This window comes from Anguilla anguilla, chromosome 10, assembly GCF_013347855.1.
Source record: "Anguilla anguilla isolate fAngAng1 chromosome 10, fAngAng1.pri, whole genome shotgun sequence".
Classification (NCBI taxonomy): Eukaryota; Metazoa; Chordata; class Actinopteri; order Anguilliformes; family Anguillidae; genus Anguilla; species Anguilla anguilla.
In genome coordinates this window covers 24,595,241-24,614,615 of record NC_049210.1, presented here as the reverse complement: position 1 = coordinate 24,614,615, position 19,375 = coordinate 24,595,241, and the positions used below count along the sequence as shown (strand labels likewise).

Sequence of the window (19,375 nt, the reverse complement as noted above, 5' to 3'; positions counted from 1 at the left end):
ATTCCTGTAATGGGTGAGCCCTTCCAGCACGTAATTGTGGATTGTGTGGGACCCCTCCCGAAGGCAAAAGCTGGTCAACAATTCCTCCTTACCATTATGTGTATAGCGACCAGATTTCCTGAGGCTATTTCTCTGCGTATAATTACCGCTAAAACGGTGATTAAAGCACTGACCAAATTTTTCTCTATATTTGGTTTTCCAAGGCACTAATTTTCTTTCCAAGCACTTTAAACAGTTCTTACATTCTCTGTCCATTACGCATCGAGTTTCTAGTGCGTATCATCCCGAGTCGCAGGGTGCACTGGAACGGTGGCACCAAACACTCAAGTCTGCTCTCCGCAAATACTGTCTGGAGACGGGAACAGGTTGGGATGAGGCTGTGCCCTTTGCATTGTTTGCTTTGAGAGAAGCGGTACAAGAATCGTTAGGGTTCAGTCCAGCTGAACTGGTGTTTGGACATGCTGTACGAGGTCCTTTGAAGGTTTTAAAAGAACAGTTTATGTCTGATGACTCGTCCTCCCAGTCTAATGTGTTGGATTGTGTCAGTCAGTTTAAAGAGCGGTTACACGATGCCTGCTTGCTTGCCAAAGAGGCGCTTTATTCCTCACAGAGGACTATGAAGCGTCGTTATGACGAGAAGGTTGTAGTGCGCTCTTTCAAGCCGGGAGATCAGGTCCTGGTGTTGCTGCCTATTCTTGGATCTGCTCTGTCTGCTCGCTTTTCTGGTCCATACACTGTGGAAGAGAAATTTAGTGAAACGGACTATGTAATTCGAACACCCGACCACAAGCGCCAGTCTCGTGTTTGCCACATTAATATGCTTAAAACATATCATGTTAGAGAGACACGCCTGTCGGAGGACGGGAAGGAGGTATTACCTGTTTCTATTGTTAGTCCTGCCCTTATAACCTCCCGTCTATGTTGTGCAGAAGATGAAGATGGTCTTGTGCTTCGGAACGCACCTCAACAGTGCGCTAGACTAACAAATTCTGAGTCCTTGTTAAACTTGTCTTCCCATCTGGCTCATTTATTAGATAATCAGTGCTGTGATATCGTTCAGTTAATCGGTGAGTATCCGGCACTTTTTGGTGACATCCCCTCTCAGACAACTGTCTTGCAGCATGATATTGTTGTGAATGGCTCTGTTCCCATTAGACAACATCCATACCGTATCAATGCTGTAAAACGGGATGCTATGAAACAGGAAGTGCAGTATCTCTTAGACAATGAATTGGCTAAGCCCAGCTCCAGTCCCTGGAGTTCACCCTGTCTTCTTGTTCCAAAGCCCGACGGTACAGCACGTTTCTGTACAGATTTTCGCAAGGTAAATGTGATTACAGTGCCAGACTCCTACCCTCTGCCGAGGATGGAGGACTGCATCGACAACATTGGTTCCGCAAAATTCGTGACAAAACTCGACCTACTTAAGGGGTATTGGCAGGTTCCTTTGACACCCCGTGCCTCTGAAATTTCTGCCTTCGTCACCCCAGATGACTTTCTGCAATATAATGTTTTGGCATTTGGACTTCGCAACGCCCCCGCCACCTTTCAGCGGTTGGTGAATACAGTCCTAGCTGGTGTACCTAATTGCTATGCTTATTTGGATGATTTGGTTGTAAAGTCGGACAGTTGGTCCGATCACATTCAAGTATTGCGAATAGTGTTCGACAGGTTGGGCAAAGCAACGCTCACTCTGAACCTGGCCAAGTGCGAATTTGGTAAAGCGACCGTAACCTACCTGGGGAAACAGGTGGGTTGAGGTCAGGTCCGTCCAGTTGAAGCGAAGGTTGCTGCCATCGCTGAGTTTCCTGCGCCCACCACAATGCGTGAACTACGCCGTTTTCTCGGAATGGCAGGTTATTATAGAAGTTTTTGTAGAAACTTCTCTGTGGTTGTCGCCCCTTTGACTAGTGCCCTCAGTGTGACTAAACATTTTGAATGGACCCCAGATTGTCAGCACACCTTTGAAAGTGTTAAGGTGTTGTTATGTAGTGCCCCTGTGCTCGCTGCCCCAGACTTCGCACTACCGTTTCAGTTAGAGGTTGATGCGAGTGCCCTGGGAGCTGGTGCCGTGCTTCTGCAGGAAGGTGCGGAAGGAGTTGATCACCCTGTCTGTTTTTTCTCCCGGAAGTTTGATAAGCACCAGATACGATATTCCACCATTGAGAAGGAGGCGCTTGCGCTGCTATTAGCATTGCAGTTTTTCGAAGTCTACCTTGGCTCTAGTTCTGTGCCCATTGACGTCTACACGGATCACAACCCATTGGTCTTTTTGTATAGGATGTACAACCAGAACCAGCGCCTCATGCGTTGGTCTCTGATTGTACAGAATTACAACATTGTGATTAAACATAAGAAGGGGAAGGACAATGTGGTAGCAGATGCGCTATCTCGTGTTTAGTGTGTGCATGATACTAGATTTGGGATATGTATACTGTTGTATTGTATTCCCGTCATCATGTATTGAACAAACTTTAACTAGTTTGTTCTTGTGTGGGGGAGTGTTACGTTCGCGTGTGAGATGCGGGCGTGCGTTTTTCTCCCCTCTTTCGTTCTGCTCTCTCTCGGTTGCTGTCATTTCCGCAGGAGTCCGTGTGCCGCCCTTCATTATTCCCATTGGTCATCCCCGCTGTCAATCATCAGAATTCTCCCGCTCATCCCCCCCATCCGCCAATCAACTCCCTCCTGCAATCATGTCTCCTCCAATCATGCCTCAGCTCTCAATTTAAAATATCCCCATTTCGTTCCTGCAGGAGCCTTCCGTTTCCTCATTTGTGTTGTGTGTTTGGGCAAATGGTAGGTTGTGTGTTATTGGAGAGAGTTGTGTTGTCTAAAATTTCGTCCTCCCTGGTTCACTTCAGAGACCAGTGTTAGGTAAGTTCTGGGGGCCCCTATACACGTGTTGACACGTAGGGTAAGGGCTCTGTCTAAGCACATTAGTTTAGTGGTGGTGTCGCCCCCTGTATTTATGACTGCTGGTCGCAGTTAGATTAGTTAGACAAGTTTTGTTTTCTGTATTGTTAATTGGTTAGTTATATTACAAATTCGTAGTTAGGGTATTGTGTTTGTTATTTTCGGCACCACTCCCTTTTTTTTTTACTGGTCTCGGTTGTGTGTCTTGGCGTGCTTTATGTTTGGAAATGTCTGTAAATACTTGTAAATAGCCCCCCCACACACAGTAAAATCCCTTTCACCGTAGTCCGCCTTGTGTGTCTCTCATTGTTCTCACAAGAAAGCTTATATATTTTGTTACATCTCCTGGTGCCAAACATCATTTTAAATATTGCACCCTTAACCCCTAGAAGGGTCGTAACAGTTACTTTTATATTTATTGATTTTTATCGATTTAATCAGCTGAAAGTGATATTCTTCCGCATTTGGGCATATTATTTTACCGTTGTCAAGCAAAACTCTGGTTGGTAGTTCCATCTGCACCGTTGTTAAGCAAAAACCTCTGCTCTGGTCGTTAAGTCTACGAAAACAATGATTCTATCAAGAAAAAATAGTTCCTTCTCGTTTTGTACCATACCGTTAGCACCAATTTTGGTCATTTTTGTCATTACATTATTTAATAAAACTGCATGAAACCATAAGTCAATCAAATTCATCTCCCTAGCACTGTCTTACTTTTTAAATGTTGTGGTCGCACAATGTAGACATAACTTTTTTCTAAGACCATCTGAAACGGGTTTTGAATGCCAGCTAGCTTTATGACAGGTTCGCCATCACTTGTCACCTAGCCGATATTAAAATTATTGGATTTAGGTCGGAATGGTCTCACGGCATGCTTGTTATTCCAGCTAGCTAGCTAGCTAGCTAACTATTGAATTGTATTCAAAACAGCGGTTACTATAAACGCAATCCTTCACAAAGATAAGGATGAAAATGCGTCCCGTAGCCATGAGTTAAATACGGAATGCCTATTCTACTGTCCAAATAAGGGACAATTCCGTATTTTGTGGGATGGTTGCCATTTTTATACAGTCTATGGATGGCTGGAATCCCTAAATGAAGCCAGTAACTAGAAATGTGATTCAACGTTGCCATCAATTGTGAAACTGGACATTGAAATGGGAAGGGGATGTAACAACAATTCAAAAGCGAAAGAATAATGTTTCTGTTTAAACTGCTTTAGAATGCTGGATTTTGTAGCGCATTGATTTTAGATTATTGCTACATTTGAACATAACATAACTTGAACATAAGAAAGTAGAGATAAGTAGCCAACTAGTGTAAAATAACATGACGCCATGGGTTGGTTTTCTTCCTGTCCTCCCCAATTTTTTGAGTCACCAGCCGCCACTGATATATATGTAACAATAATTCAAAATCGGAAGAATAATGTTGCTGTTTAACTGCTTCCAAATATTGGATTTTGGAGCACATTGATTTTAGAACTGTTAAAAGGCCAAAGTTTCCGGTTATTTAAAATGAATGCACACAATTGGACCAATCAGCTTTGAGCTTTCAGCCAAGCCGTTGTATAATTGTATAGCAATGAGTTACTGACGGTGTGTGTTGGTAACATTGCGCTTGGTGATTTTGTGTTTTGGTTGTGCCGGCGCAGAGTCCTGACGGAGCTGGTGTCAAAGATGAGAGACATGCAGATGGACAAGACGGAGCTGGGGTGTCTAAGAGTCATCGTCCTCTTCAACCCAGGCATGTACTCTTTTGCCTCACTGAGACACTCCCCATCCACTTTGAGAAGGAGAGAGAGTGAAAGAGAGTGAAAGAGAATGAGAGATAGAGAGAGAGAGAGAGAGAGAGAGAGAGAGAGAGAGACAGCTGTGCTAAAGAACAGAATCATTGTCTATGAGTTTCTGTTAACCACAGGTACAAAAAAGTTACCCTGCTCACAGCACATTGTTCTGCTGTTGAATGGCTGGACCTAACACACGTCATCCAGCCGACCAATGGTGTACCTTTATCGCTCAGTCACATACATTCGTGTTTGTACAGCTGGCCCCGCTGTTGCGGTCCAGCCAAAAAGGCATCAGACACATATTCCAATCCATTGTTCAGCTTAGCAGAGAATGCACATTTCAGAGCGCCTCAGAGACAGAGAATAATAATACATATTTCAAATAATAAACGAAACAAAAAATGAAATATCAACTCGTCATCCCTGCTACCTGCGTGCTGCGCGTACCGTATTATTTATTTAGACATTGGCAGACTACAGCATAAATTGCATCTGTTGTTTATATTCAATATTCGTAATTGCAGTGAGAAACTTCAGCTGTAGGCTTTGTTATATTATGGTAGCAACGGAACAAAGCGGATTATATATATATATATATATATATGTATACACACACTCACCGGCCACTTCATTAGGTACTTGCTAGTACCGGGTGTGGTCTTCTGCTGCTGTAGCTTTTTGAGGTTCGACGTGTTGTGCGTTCAGAAATGCTCTTCTGCATACCTCGGTTGTAACGAGTGGTAATTTGAGTTGCCTTTCTATCAGCTTGAACCAGTCTGGCCATTCTCCTCTGACCTCTGCCATCAACAAGGTATTTTTGCCCAGAGAACTGCCGCTCACTGGATATTTTCTCTTTTTCGGACCATTCTCTGTAAACGCTAGAGATGATTGTGCGTGAAAATCCCAGCAGTTTATACTCAAACCAGCCCATCTGGCACCAACAACCATGCCACATTCAAAGTAACTTAAATCACCTTTCTTCCTCATTCTGATGCTTGGTTTGAACTTCAGCAGATTGTCTTGACCATGTCTACATACCTAAATGCATTGGGTTGCTGCCACATGATTGGCTGATTAGATATTTGCGTTGACGAGCAGCTGAACCGGTGTACCTAATGTAGTGGCCGGTGAGTGTATATATACTGTATATATTTACAGTCATTGCTTTATTATACCAGCGTGTTTTCGCGTGTTTGCAGAGAAACTCAAATACTATCAATAAAAATTGTTTAGCTATTTCTTAGCATAATGACGGATTCATAGACTAAACAAACTCACCCGATATTGTCTTCAAATGGATCCATGCCAAACAAAAGTAATTATACATCCTCTCAAAAAGCTTTTACTAACAAACTTTTATTAGCAAAAAAACGAAATATCAACTCGCCATCCCTGCTACTTGCATGCTGCGCGCAAAGTACCGTATTATTTATTTAGACATTGGCAGACTACAGCATAAATTGCGTCTTTTGTTTATATTCAATATTAGTAATTGCAGCGAGAAACTGCAACTGTAGACACAAGAAAGTTTGTTATGTTATGGTAGCAACGGAACAAAGCGGACTATATATAGGCCTGTATATTTACCATCATTGTTTTATTATACCAGCGTGTTTTCACGCGTTTGCAGAGAAACTCAAATACTATCAATAAAAATGGTTTTGTTATTTCTCAGCATAATGACAGATTCAAAGGCTAAACAAACTCACCCGATATTGTCTTCATGCCAAAGAAAAGTAATTATTCATCCTCTCAAAAAGCTTTTACTAACAAACTTTTAGTAGCATGCACTCTGGCACTGTCTTCCATTGCTTCCCCGACCCTCCCGTAAAATCTAGTATATGGCTGGACCTAACACACGTGATCCGGCTGGACCTAACACACGTGATGGTGTAACTTCATCACTCAGTCAGATCACTCAGTCACAGACATTCACGTTTGTAGGGCTGGCCCCATTGTTGCGGGCCAGCCAAAAAAGAAGTAGGTCCACATTCCTTAGTGTAAGTAACTTTAATTTTACATGTTCATGTACATGTTACTTTCAAGAACAGCACAGAGTATGAGCAAGATAAGCCAGCATTTGAGAAACAAAGGCTCTCTTTGGAGAAGTCTGATCAGGCCAGTCTTTGAGAAACAGGCCAGAGTTAGAGAAGTCCAACTAGGTCTGTGTCTGTGGAACAGGCCAGTGCTGGAGAGGTCCAGTCAGACCAGATTTCAGAATAAAAAAAGGCCAGAATTGGAATGCTCCAGCCTGGCCAGTGCTGTAGAAACAACAGCCAGTGTAGCACAGCTCCAGCCATGGCTGTTATATCAGGGACATTATTAGAAGACCACTCTGTTCTGCATGTTGGGATACTGCCTTGGTGAGAAATTGATTTCAGTGTCCTACTTTCCAAACTAAGAGTTTCATTCAAAAGTTTGAAGGCTGATGAGCTAACCCCTCTTTGCCCTCTCAGGAAACATTAGCGCTGTGCATATGAGGACAGTATGGTGTGAAGATAAGAGCCACCCTCCCTGTCTTGTCTCAGCTGGAACTGAGAGGGGATTGATGTGTTAATATTGGTCTTTAAGGGCCCCTCTGGCTCCTGTACAAATCCTGGCATGTTGCTTCATCCAAGCGTAACTGTGTGCAAAGAAACATGCTTATGTGTCCATGGGAAAATCACCTTTCATTTATACCTGTTCGCTCAGGTTTTTATTTTTCCAGCTTATAGCAGCAACAGGACTAACCCCAGGGTCGCCAGTACTGTTATCCATACTTACTGCTGGGATTGTCCTCCCCCATTCTGGATCACTTATTCTGGTCACTACCACTCCTGCTGAACCACTGTGGTTAGCAATACTGGTCATGGTCACTATTTTTGGTTCTACTATTGCTTTGGTGTTACCCTCAGTCCAAACATCTTTCAACATGCCCACAACATGCGTATTTATGCCCTTTCAATCTGCATGCATATGACTTTATCAACAGTTTGTGCCCCACACTGTTTGTTAACACAAATACTACTGACTGCTCACTGCATGCTTACACAACCACCATGTAACTGGTTTTCACTTGCATTATCAAACATGCTACAACCTTCACATTGCTGGCCTTTAACCTGACTAAACTTTTGTTAGTTTTTAATTACTTTAAAGATTGAAGATTTCTGTGCTTACAAGAAAATTGTTGAACTTATCAAATTTCTCGAGTTATCAAGATAATGCAAAAAATGAAAAACCACTGATTCTGTTCAGTTTTGCTAAACATCAAACTAAGATTAAGTTTATTAATTTAGCATCCCTCCACTTTGTAGAGACTAATTACTTAACTGGCTGTGGGGTTGGGATCTGGGGTCTCATGATCACCAAGCCAGGAGCATGCCTGTTGTCTTCCATACCCCCCTTTCTCTCTGTCTATCTCTCTGCCTATACTGACACACAGAGATTGTACAAACTCAGCACAGCTAATGAAGCTCATTAGAATCTATAAGAACATAATAAAAAACACATATAGTGGGGTTCTAAAACAGCTGCCACTGCTTCTTAACTATAGCAATATCATACAATAGTGCACTGGACAGGGTACAACTTAAATGCAGATTTTATTCTAAGAATTTACACTAAGCTTGATTGCAATATACTTGAATGGCATGCACATATGAACACATCTCGAGAGTGAGGTTTTGTTCGTGAAGTGGGTGTGTTCTTAGTCTCTTCATCCCCATGGCTAGACACTTCTGGTAGCGGCAGTACTGAAAGCCGTTTCTTTGGCGCTTGTCAATCAGATAGACCTTATTGTCCCTGCAGGTGTAGCTCAGGTCCTTCCTCATGGTCCTCTTAAAGAAGCCCTTGCAGCCTTCACAACTGTGTCAGGGAAATGAAAATAAAGCCTTACACGGGGCACCACTTATGTTGGGATTATATTTCTATATTCTCACATTGGGCACCACTTACGTAGGCAAAGCGGTATAACCGCACAATTAAAAATCAGTCTCATAAAATGACAGTTATCTAGACTATTCGACTGTAAATCTGGAACTTCAATTAATAATCAAAATTGCAAATATTAAGGATCCAATATGTTACATCCCTGTGTATTATTTAGAACATTATTATTATTAAGGGATGTTACTTTTCTGTGTTTTTGGCTGGGTATTGCTGGTTGTTTGTGTTCCCCTATACAGGTGGTGATAAACATGTATCCTGTTGCCGGGTGACCTGACTAGGAGGATGCGCGGTGACGAGGAAGCCGGTGTTGTCGCTCGGAGACCGGACCAGATGCGGCCGTAGCTAAGGATGCTGGCGACCGTTGCGGAGCAACGGTTAGAAGAAGATGCAGGTCTATATAACAGCTGGACGCCGTCATCACAGGAGAGCCATCTTTTCGTCTGCTACTGGAAGCCACGCTTGACTTCGCTCTGCTCCGAGAGTTCTATTCCAACCTTAACAGTTTTTAATAGTAGCCCAGGATTAGATTAGTCGCGCTGTATCCGGCAGTACAGTACTTGACCAGCAGAGGACGCTAACATCACGTAATCCCTGCGATTGGATCTGGTGGAGAGGACCGGCCTCACGGAGGACTTGGACCGCTGTACTGGCTACCCGGTGAGGCTCAATTAAATAGCCTTTGTGTCACGGACATTTTAGCTAGGTTGACACTTTTAGTTTATAGGAAATCATTAAGTTGTATATAATAAATAATCATTTTCTCTCTTTAAACATCTGCGCGTTGGTTGCGTTAGATGTGTAGATTGGTTGTGGTGGTTTAATGTTACGAACCGTTCCACCCTCTTTGTTATTGCAACACTGAAGGGTATTTCCATTCGTAACACAATAATTAAATCAAAGATTTACAATAACCTGAAGGATATAGTTCTGGATAGGCTATTTTGACTCAGATTCTCACGTTCCAGCAACATCAAAACAGACACGGATTTAATACAATGATTTATCAAACAAACGTACAAACAGAACATACACAAACTAATCTGAATGGGGAAACTGCTAAATACGGGTAGGTTGGGGTGCGTATGCGGTTGCGTATTCGCACGTGTCCCTTTGTCTGTGGACAAAAGGCGGAAGGGTAAACGGCGGATGGTCGCGTATGTGTGGGGTACAGTGTAACCGACGTGGCTGAATAACTTAGCTCAGCTACGAAGGAGTATTGCTCCCGGTAGTGTCGGAGAGTGAAGGGTAACTTCAGCTGTTAAGCAATACATGCAACCAAGCTAGTTATATACGAGTGTGGTGTCGTTAGGGTTGTAAAGTTAGTCGGGGAGAAAGAGAGAGAAAGACCATGCACACGATTGCCTTCCTAAGATTACATTGCCAGTGCAAATTACTATAAAAGACAAAACGGAAACACATAATGTCACATTAAACTCAATGCAATCTAAGCTAAACTATTGCCTGGAAAGTTTGCTCAGTCTTAATGTCCATCCATTCACGCAGGTAGCTGCCTCCAGTGGTCGCTGTGGGGTCCTGGAGAGAACAGTCTTGGCGTTGTGAAATTGTGGAGGTCTCCAGATGTGAGGCGCACAAGCCGAGTCCTGGTTCCGTAGCAATGGCGATGCGGTTTTCCCCCCCGGTCAGTCGTCAGCAAGGTTCTTCCTGGAGCTCATCGTGGTTAGTCGCGCAGCATCAGGCGTGCACTGGTTTCCACACGAGATGGATCAGGCTTAGATGCCACAGGCGAGCTAAATCGGCAGAGCCCGGTTGCTGCGTACAGTGACTTTATCTGGGCGTTAGATAAATTGGTGACTGCCGCAATCTTAGGTGTTCTGCAAGCCCTTTGAATTGGAGTTCTACAGAGTTGTGAGAACTCGAGTTAGGCCCATAGGAGTTCCACAGTATGTGGGCACAAAAGGGACAATGGGTGAAGGTGCAGGAAGAGGTAGTGCACAAAGAGGGAGAGGGTGCAGGAAGAGAGAGGGCGAAAAGAGACAGTGATTACTGTCCCTAACTTTTATACCTTGTTGGGGGAGGGGGGACCCGTGGAGTGTGATAAGGATCTTGAATGCGGCGCGCACTGAGGATGTCATCAGATGCGCGTCAGATGCGCTGCATGTTCTTAAAGAAAGTCATTTCCATTTGGACGCCACAGACTGACCAAGTGTACTTACAACTGTACACCCTGTATTGTTTACCTGTATACACACACACAACAGTGTTTAAATGAGCATTTGCACCTACCTACTCACTCTCACTAAAGTGTTAACATAAATGCACAGAAAATGATTGCCTAGACCCACAGAAAACAGTGTTTACATGCTCATTCATGCCTACACACTTATAAAACTGTTAACTTAGACACACAATACAATGATTAACTAGACACACACATGTAGTGTTTTTTACATGCACGTTCACACCTACACACACAAAAAAAGTGCTGACTTAGACACACAGACTGAACAAGTATTACCAAAACACACAAAACAATGCTTATTTGCAGGCATGGGCACATACACACATGCATACACACACCCTACAGGCAGCACTGGTGGGGAATAGTTAGGGTGGAGTTTTGGGCACAGTTGATGAGCGGTCCCAGCAGATGGCACAGATGTGTTTAGTGAGGGAGAGGGGGCTGCTGGAGGGCTGGGCAGGGAGCTTCATCACCCCGTTCATATCCAGGGGCAGCTTGATGTCGTCTCTGTCACTCTCTCTCTCTTTCACACACACACACACACACACCTGCAAATACACACCTGAACCCTGCTGTAGGGTCATGCAGTTTGTGTAAGCTATTTGGGTAATGTTTTAAATAAGTGCTGCAATCAGTACTCTCATATGCAAGTAACATTTTATATTATACTGTGTATAAGCTGGTACACTGCAATAGTGTAAGCTGACTGTCTTCCAATGCTCTCTCTGCAGACTCGAAAGGTTTGTCAAACCCCAGTGGTGTGGAAGCGCTGAGGGAACGGGTATATGCTTCACTAGAAGCCTACTGCAAACATAAATACCCCCAGCAGCCTGGCAGGTGAGTTTCTCTATTTCCGTAGTGTATCTCAGTCTCTGTACCATATTTATGTCACTCAGCTGAGTGTCTCTGTCATACAGAGTCTGTTTAGAGAGTCTCTATGTCTGCCATCTATCTCTGTAGATCATCTCTGTGTCTAGAGACTCCCTGCAGACTAGAGAGGGAGTCTACAAGTATTTTTCTCTATAGTGTCTGTTTTTTCCTGTTCTGTTTTTGTTAATAATGAAACTCTTTTAGGTCAGTCTGTTTCTGGTTTAATTACATTTTTTAAATTTATAGTTGAGTTAAGGGTCAGAGGTCACCACAGTTCAGAAGTCATCTCAGGGTTCTCTTTTTTTCTTCCTTGTGAAACCTTGGGAACAGATTTGCCAAACTGTTGCTACGGTTACCAGCTCTACGGTCCATTGGTTTGAAGTGCTTGGAGCACCTGTTCTTCTTAAAGCTGATAGGAGACACACCCATTGACACCTTCCTCATGGAAATGCTGGAAGCACCACACAAAATGACCTAATACATGAGGTGCAGCCTAACTTGAGGCTCTTCCCCCAAGCAAGAGACATTGCCCCTCCTGATAGACAGACTGTCTGATGACATCACACTGACTGTTACAATCAAAGCTGGACTGCCATCATCATTTCCTCAAATGTTTCTCTGGGCTTGTTTTACATAGTGTGCGTATGTGTGTGCGTGTGTGTGCATGTATGCGAACGTATGTCTGTGTACATGTGTGTCTATATAAATATGTATTTAGTGAAAGAAGCAGTTGGATTCCATCAAGACACTTTTGAAGATTCTGAATGGGAAAGATTAACTACACAGACATGTTTGCAAACATGCAGTTCATCATAATATATTATGTGATAATTACATTTTATGCAGAGAGCCTCTCTTTCTCACTCACTCTCTCTCTCTGACTGGTAGGTCAGATCTCATGTGGGGTGTTAGAGGTTCACAGAGCTCAGTCAGCACACCTTTTATGGTTCCAGGTATACAGTATCATGAAACTTGCCCTGCCTGACCCCACCCCTCAACAGTGCTTAGGTTTGGGTGGGGTCAAGGGGACAACAAGCACCCCAATACCTCAGTTGCTCCCGGCCCCTGAACTTTGGCCTCTGTATCCCTCTCACTATGGAATTCATTACACTCATTCAAGCAGGAAGGCTCTGCATTATTTATACCTGATTATGTCCCTGTATATGTAATTTATAAGATGTTGCATATTTAAGTATGCAATATAGATTAAAATGATTTCAGTGTCAGAAGCACAGATGTGTGGTTAGAGATATCCCTCAGGGTAGTTGGAGGGAGAGAGGGCCATCAGCAGACTCACTGCTCCTGAAACAGAAATATCTGGGCCATGATACTTAACTCTCACCTAGCAGAGATGTGAGTAGGCGTGGGCTTTACCATGTTACAATGGATTGCGATTCCAGTCCCTCGGTGAGAATTTCACTTAATGAAGGAGATGGACAGGAAGTTAGTTGGGGTAAACCTACAAGCTATTCTCTGGACAAAGCTCAGTGTCATTTCAGAAAAAAAATTATTCTTAAAAAAACAGTAAACCCACATTCATACAAATCTAAGTAGTCAGGCATACTTACACACTCACAAGCACACACACAATTCCTCTCTGGATGATTTTGCTTTCAGGTTGCTGCTGCTACAAAACTATGCATCTCGCGTTCCCAAAGATCATCCATGGCGTAATATTTATTGGGAGGAGCTGTGAGGATATGCAGCGAGACTAAGGGACACTACAGCACGCCTAGCTGGTCTCAGGGAAGCAGCAGGACATGAGAGCGCTTACACTGCCCTCCAGTGGGATGCATTCAACAATACAACTTCAATAGTACATTATACACATACATAACTTTAATGACACTGCAAACGGTTTCTCAGTCAGAGATACTATATTATGATATGATGCACTAATCAATGAAACTGTTCTTTTACCTCAAGTTGAAAGTCAAATGGGCTTCTGAAATGGAAGCTTTAACAAAGTTCATGATTTTTTTATATGCAACCTGTGAATTTAGTAAATCATTTGAGCCTTATCATATGTTTACATATCCATTAGTAATAGATATACAGACGGGTGACAAATTAAAGGAAAAACCAGCAAGTGTCTTAGTAAGGTGTTGGGTCACCACGAGCCACCAGGACAGCTTCAATGCACGTTGGCATGGATTCTGCAAGTTTCTTGAACTCTACTGGAAGGATGGAACACCATTCTTCCAAAAGATATTCCCTCATGTGGTGTTTTGATGATGGTGGTGGAAAGTGTCAGTCCAGAATCTCCCATGGGTGTTTACATCATTTTCATACTTAACAAACCATTCAGTGACCCCTCATGCCCTGCAGATGGGGGCATTCAACCTGGAAGAGACCATTCCCATCAGGATAGAAATGTTCCATCATAAGATGAAGGTGATCACTCAGAATAGCTTTGTATTGATTTGCAGTGACCTTTCCCTCAAAGGGGACAAGTGGACCCAAAGCATGCCAGGAAAATGCATTTGAGCAACCGGACCCCCTCAGCGTAGGGGTCAAGCATTCATGCCTGTATCATTCTCCTAGTGCCACACATGCATTCGCCCACTTGTCAAGGATATGGTGAAGGATGACTCATCTGACCATTTCACTTTTTTCCACATCTCTGTAGACCAGTGCCTATGGTTTTTGTAGCACTTAACTCAAATGTGCATTCATCTTTGTAATGAGGGGTTTATGCACTGCAACCCTATATTATACCACTCTATGTAGTTGGCAACAGACTGTTCTTGCTGACACAGTCTGATCTCATCCTGCATTGATATTTTCAGCCACCTGAGGAAGAGTTGCTCTTCTGTTTTTCCTTATATATTGCACTAATGCACAAACATCATGATCACTGAATGCGCGCTTTCGACCACAATTTCCGACCCTATTTACTGTCTTTCCAATTGATCTAAATGCAGATGTCACTTTAGTCACTGTTCCTATTGAAGCACAAGCCAGTTGAGCAGTATTTGTGACTGTAGGACGGAGTGTAGCACAGTGGGTAAGGAACTGGACTTGTAACCGAAAGGTCGCAGGTTCGATTCCCGGGTAGGACACTGCCGTTGTACCCTTGAGCAAGGTACTTAACCGAAATTGCTTCAGTATATATCCAGCTGTATAAATGGATGTAATATTAAAAAATGCTATGTAAAAAAAACTTGTGTAAGTCGCTCTGGATAAGAGCGTCTGCTAAATGCCTGTAATGTAATGTAATGTAAAAGCTCCTGCCTTCCAATAATGAACCCACTTCCAAAGTGACTTAGATCTTTTCCTCTTGCCATCTTGATCCAAATCGAGGTCAGCTGGGCCTGCTCAGCATTTTTATACAGGCCACAGAGCATGATAGGATGTTAATTGCTGAACGGACTCATGTAGTACACTTGAATGGAAGCATTTGCATTTGTTATGTTTTGCAACTCATTTATTCAGTTTTTCCTTTAATTGGTCACCTGTCTGTACATATCCATAGTAAAAAGAACAATTACACCATAAAATCTTGTAAAGCTGTGAATAAAAGAAATCGGAATTTACAAGATTACTGCTTGAGTTTAGTTTGGCATCATGGATAAACCTATTCCCAAAGCCAGAATACTGTTGATCTAAAGCTATTCCTCTCTTTGATCCACTCTACATTGGAATATTTAACTAATACTGTAAAAAAAAGACAATTCCAGATAAATAAGGCCTTATTCAGCCTGTCAGATTAGTTTGCCTGTTTTAAGATTTTACTGAATATGACCGTGTTCAAAATATCTTATCTGCAGTCTGGCTAATTTGATTTGCCCCCTTACCTTCTGTAGAGAGATTTGTTATGAGTAGCATGGACATATAACATCAACAAAATTAAAAAGTATATTTCCATAAAATGGTTGCAAGTAAATAATAAGCCATACACAGCACACTGAATGGGAAAGCCAAACAAATTCAGTGGTGATTGATGACTGAAATAAATGCTTTCTATACAGTATAAAGCTATTTTATCAACAAGTGTGCATGTATATATAAATACGTGCTTGTTCAATTTATCTTGTATATTCCATTTTCAGTGAAGAGGATGAGAATGAAATATGGCTTGTCCAGGTCAGAACAATCCACTACTGTGCAGCTCAGTGCCAAACATATTCTGTTCTGTAATGTTTTTGAGGCTTTCGTTGTAGGCTTTATCTCTGGGAAATATAGTGAATATTCTCACCATTTAAATATTGAAATAAAGACTTAAATTGAAATACAGACAGCAAGCAGGCGTCCCCCCTGGAGCTTCGCCCCTCGAGAAACTGCAATTCAGGAGCTTCTGGCAAACAAATCTTCAGAAATATAGGCGTTACTAGACGTTTGTACTATAGAAGTTTGTAATGGTCTTCTTCGAGCTTTAACAAGATTGGCCAGCTGTGGGTCCTGGTGCCTAGAGAAGCACTTGTGTGCAGGTTCTTGCTATCTGCAGCACAAAATATTATCTCGGTTTCCTTTGTCCTTCAGCTGATTCATTGAAAGTTATGATAGTCAGGATTGTAGTTCTGGCAGAACATTGAGAAGAAAAAAAAACACTAAAGCAAAAATATATATTTTTGTACAAATGTAATTTTATCATTTGCTTTTATTCCCAATTGCCATTTATAGTCTACCTTCATCCTATGGAATGTTGTAGCCTACATCATTTGTGTACATGATTTTAAAAGGATACAGTACATTTAAAAAAACAGGACAGTGCCCTCTACTGTTTTGATCCATCACTTGCAAATGGAGGAGTTTGTTGAAAAAATGAAAGTTGTGTTATTTGTACTTTCTTCTCTGATGTTCGCTTATCTTTGTGAAAAGATTAAAAATCAGAAAACGAGCGTTTTTTTTGCTTTCCTCCAAGTTTTTTTGCTGAACACCCCCCCCCCCCCCCCCCCCCCCCCAGCTTCAGCCTTCAGCTAGACCAGCTGGGCACCCCCGCCTCCTGCCACTGTTGATTTTCCATAACAAACCGGTGCCTGCCCACGGCAGATGGGTTCTCCCTCTGAGTCCGGTTCTGCTCAAGGTTTCTTCCTGCTATCAATCAGGGAGTTTTTCCTAGCCACTGTTGCCCTAGGCTTACTCTTTGGGGGCCGGTTCTCTGTAACGCTGCTTTGTAAAAAAAAAAAAAAAATTTGAAATTTTATAAAATTTTTATTTTAAAAGCGCTATACAAATAAAAATTGATTGATTGATTGAAGTTTGTCCGTGCTTCACCACAACTCTAAAGTGGATATGAATTCCAGGTAAAGAAGGCTGGAAGACATCAAAAAGAAACCACAGGGTCAAACTGGAGCGTTGTGAGGTAGTTTACAGAAGCATCTTAAAATCTTTTAAGAAACCGTTTTATTTGATTATGAGCCAACTTGGACACACTCCATTGAGGCATAACATACTTCATTGTACATGGCGAACAAAACTTTATTGTACAGAAATTTCAAGATTGCTGACAATCGAAATTAAACCTTGCCCTAGCCCAGGGCTTCCCAAACTTACCAAACTCTGTCCTGGGGCCCCCCTTTTCATTCAAATCAGTCGCAATCCTTTCATTTTAACAAGCTGTTAGTTTTTCTTAATTAGGTACTTTTCTAATTTGAGGACCTTCTAATTTCACATAATTAAGAGTGTATATTTGCTATAAAATATCTTGGAGAAAATGAGCGATCTCTGGTAAAATAAAAACATGTGGATAGGCTACTTATTTTGAACGCAAGATAAAGTTTGGGAAACACTGTAGGCTTATATGGTAGCAATGTCTAAGAATAGCGCTATTATTCGTAAACATTTAGCGAGTTTGTTTTCTTTATAGAAATAGTACTATAATAGTGTATTCCATGCAAGCTCAGATTAAAAAACTATTTAGGCAATATGGAACACAGAATAGGGGAGAGTCGGTATAAATGCAAGGCATCATAAATGTAACACAAACTATGTTTTTACACAGCTGTATCAGTAGCCATTTCAGGTTTCTATATGCGCAATTCAGTCTTCTCCCGTGTGCCAAAAGTATGGTGTAATTCAACAACTTTAGTGGGAAATATTTCAAAAACAAATTAAAAGAACTGTTTTTGAGCAAGGTAAACTGTTTAGTTCTGGAAGTAATAAAAGGAATTCTTTTTATTTTAAATAAATCAAATCATAAATAATTTTCACTAATTATTTGTCCTTGAAAAGCTAGTATGGTTTTCAGCGTGTATTCTAGCAGTAATTAGATGCTAGGTGACTAAAACACGACGTCCCTGTCTGCATAACTGTAACAGCTGCAACAATTGCCACCTCTGAGTTGCTATAACAAATATGCTTTCTGCAAGTCTGTTTAGAAAGCATTTTGTATGTGTTTACAGAATTCTCTCTAAACAGAAATCGAGAGAGGTTGGTGGATTTGGAGATTAGAGACACTAAATGGTACTGAAAACCATGTACGTGTAGTGTCCTTTTGGGGAGACCTTAGGCATTTAAAATGGTGTTTAATATTTGTTAAAGAAATGAATTGTACTCATCAATGTGCTTAACATTTTAAATTAGTTTATTGTTTAATGTTAAATGTGTTCAGCTAATCTTCTGGATGCTCGAAGTGGTTAATGAAAAAGAAAACGCTACCTGGTCACATAAATTTATAATAATCACACACTAGATTGGTCTGTATAGTAGGCGATTTGCTTTAAAATAACTTACTTGTATGATAAGAAACAAACAAAACCAGATTTACTTATCGACTTGGATGCTACCATAACTCACTACACCTTAAATTACTAATCTGCTTGCGCGTCAATATTTGCCCAGTCTTTTTCATGAATAACACTCCATGCTTCATAATCTGATGAAGTAACTGGTCTTGCGTTACCATTGGAAATATGTTAGCTTGATTTACAACAGCATGCGCAGAAAAAACACCCATACCTGCATTATAGGGCGTTTTCATTGACTGTTTCAATTATTCCGCCCCTCTGTTACAATTATAAGGACTAGGTTCTATGAATGCGGCATAATAAGGCGGCAGTGTAGCACAGTGGGTAAGGAACGGGGTTTGTAACTGAAAGGTCATAGGTTCAATTCCTGGGTAGGACACTGCCATTGTACCCTTGAGCAAGGTACTTAACCTGCATTGCTTCAGTACATATCCAGCTGTATAAATGGATACAATGTAAAAAGTTGTGTAAGTCACTCTGGATAAGAGCGTCTGCTAAATGCCGGTAATGAATGCAACATTGACTGCTTGTACTCGGTTTCAGTTTTATCTGACTCGATTAATGTATGAACGTAACTGAAACAGGTAATGACTACTGACATGTCAAAGCTGTTTGAAGTAAAATTTCATTGTGCTAGGCTAACTATTTTCTGAGTAACTGAGAAAAATACAAAACCTGTTACATTTATACTGACTTGCTACATTCCCTGCCTCTGATTGCCTGGGTAGTGCAGGTGGAGTTAGTTACCTAATTGCCTGATTGCCTCCACCTGCCTGTGGCCCAACACAAGCCCTGCTGTAGGTAAATGGTAATGGTAAATGGACTGCATTTATATAGCGCTTTTATCCAAAGCGCTTTACAATTGATGCCTCTCATTCGCCAGAGCAGTTAGGGGTTAGGGGTTAGGGGTTAGGTGTCTTGCTCAAGGACACTTCGACACGCCCAGGGCAGGGTTTGAACCGGCAACCCTCCGATTGCCAGACA

General features: G+C 41.9%; 1 pseudogene; it reads left to right on the top strand.

Moving 5' to 3' along the window:
• The window catches only part of LOC118206544, a 72,902-nt pseudogene extending 58,141 nt beyond the window's left edge, over positions 1-14,761 (top strand).
• Positions 14,762-19,375: the final 4,614 nt, after the last annotated feature.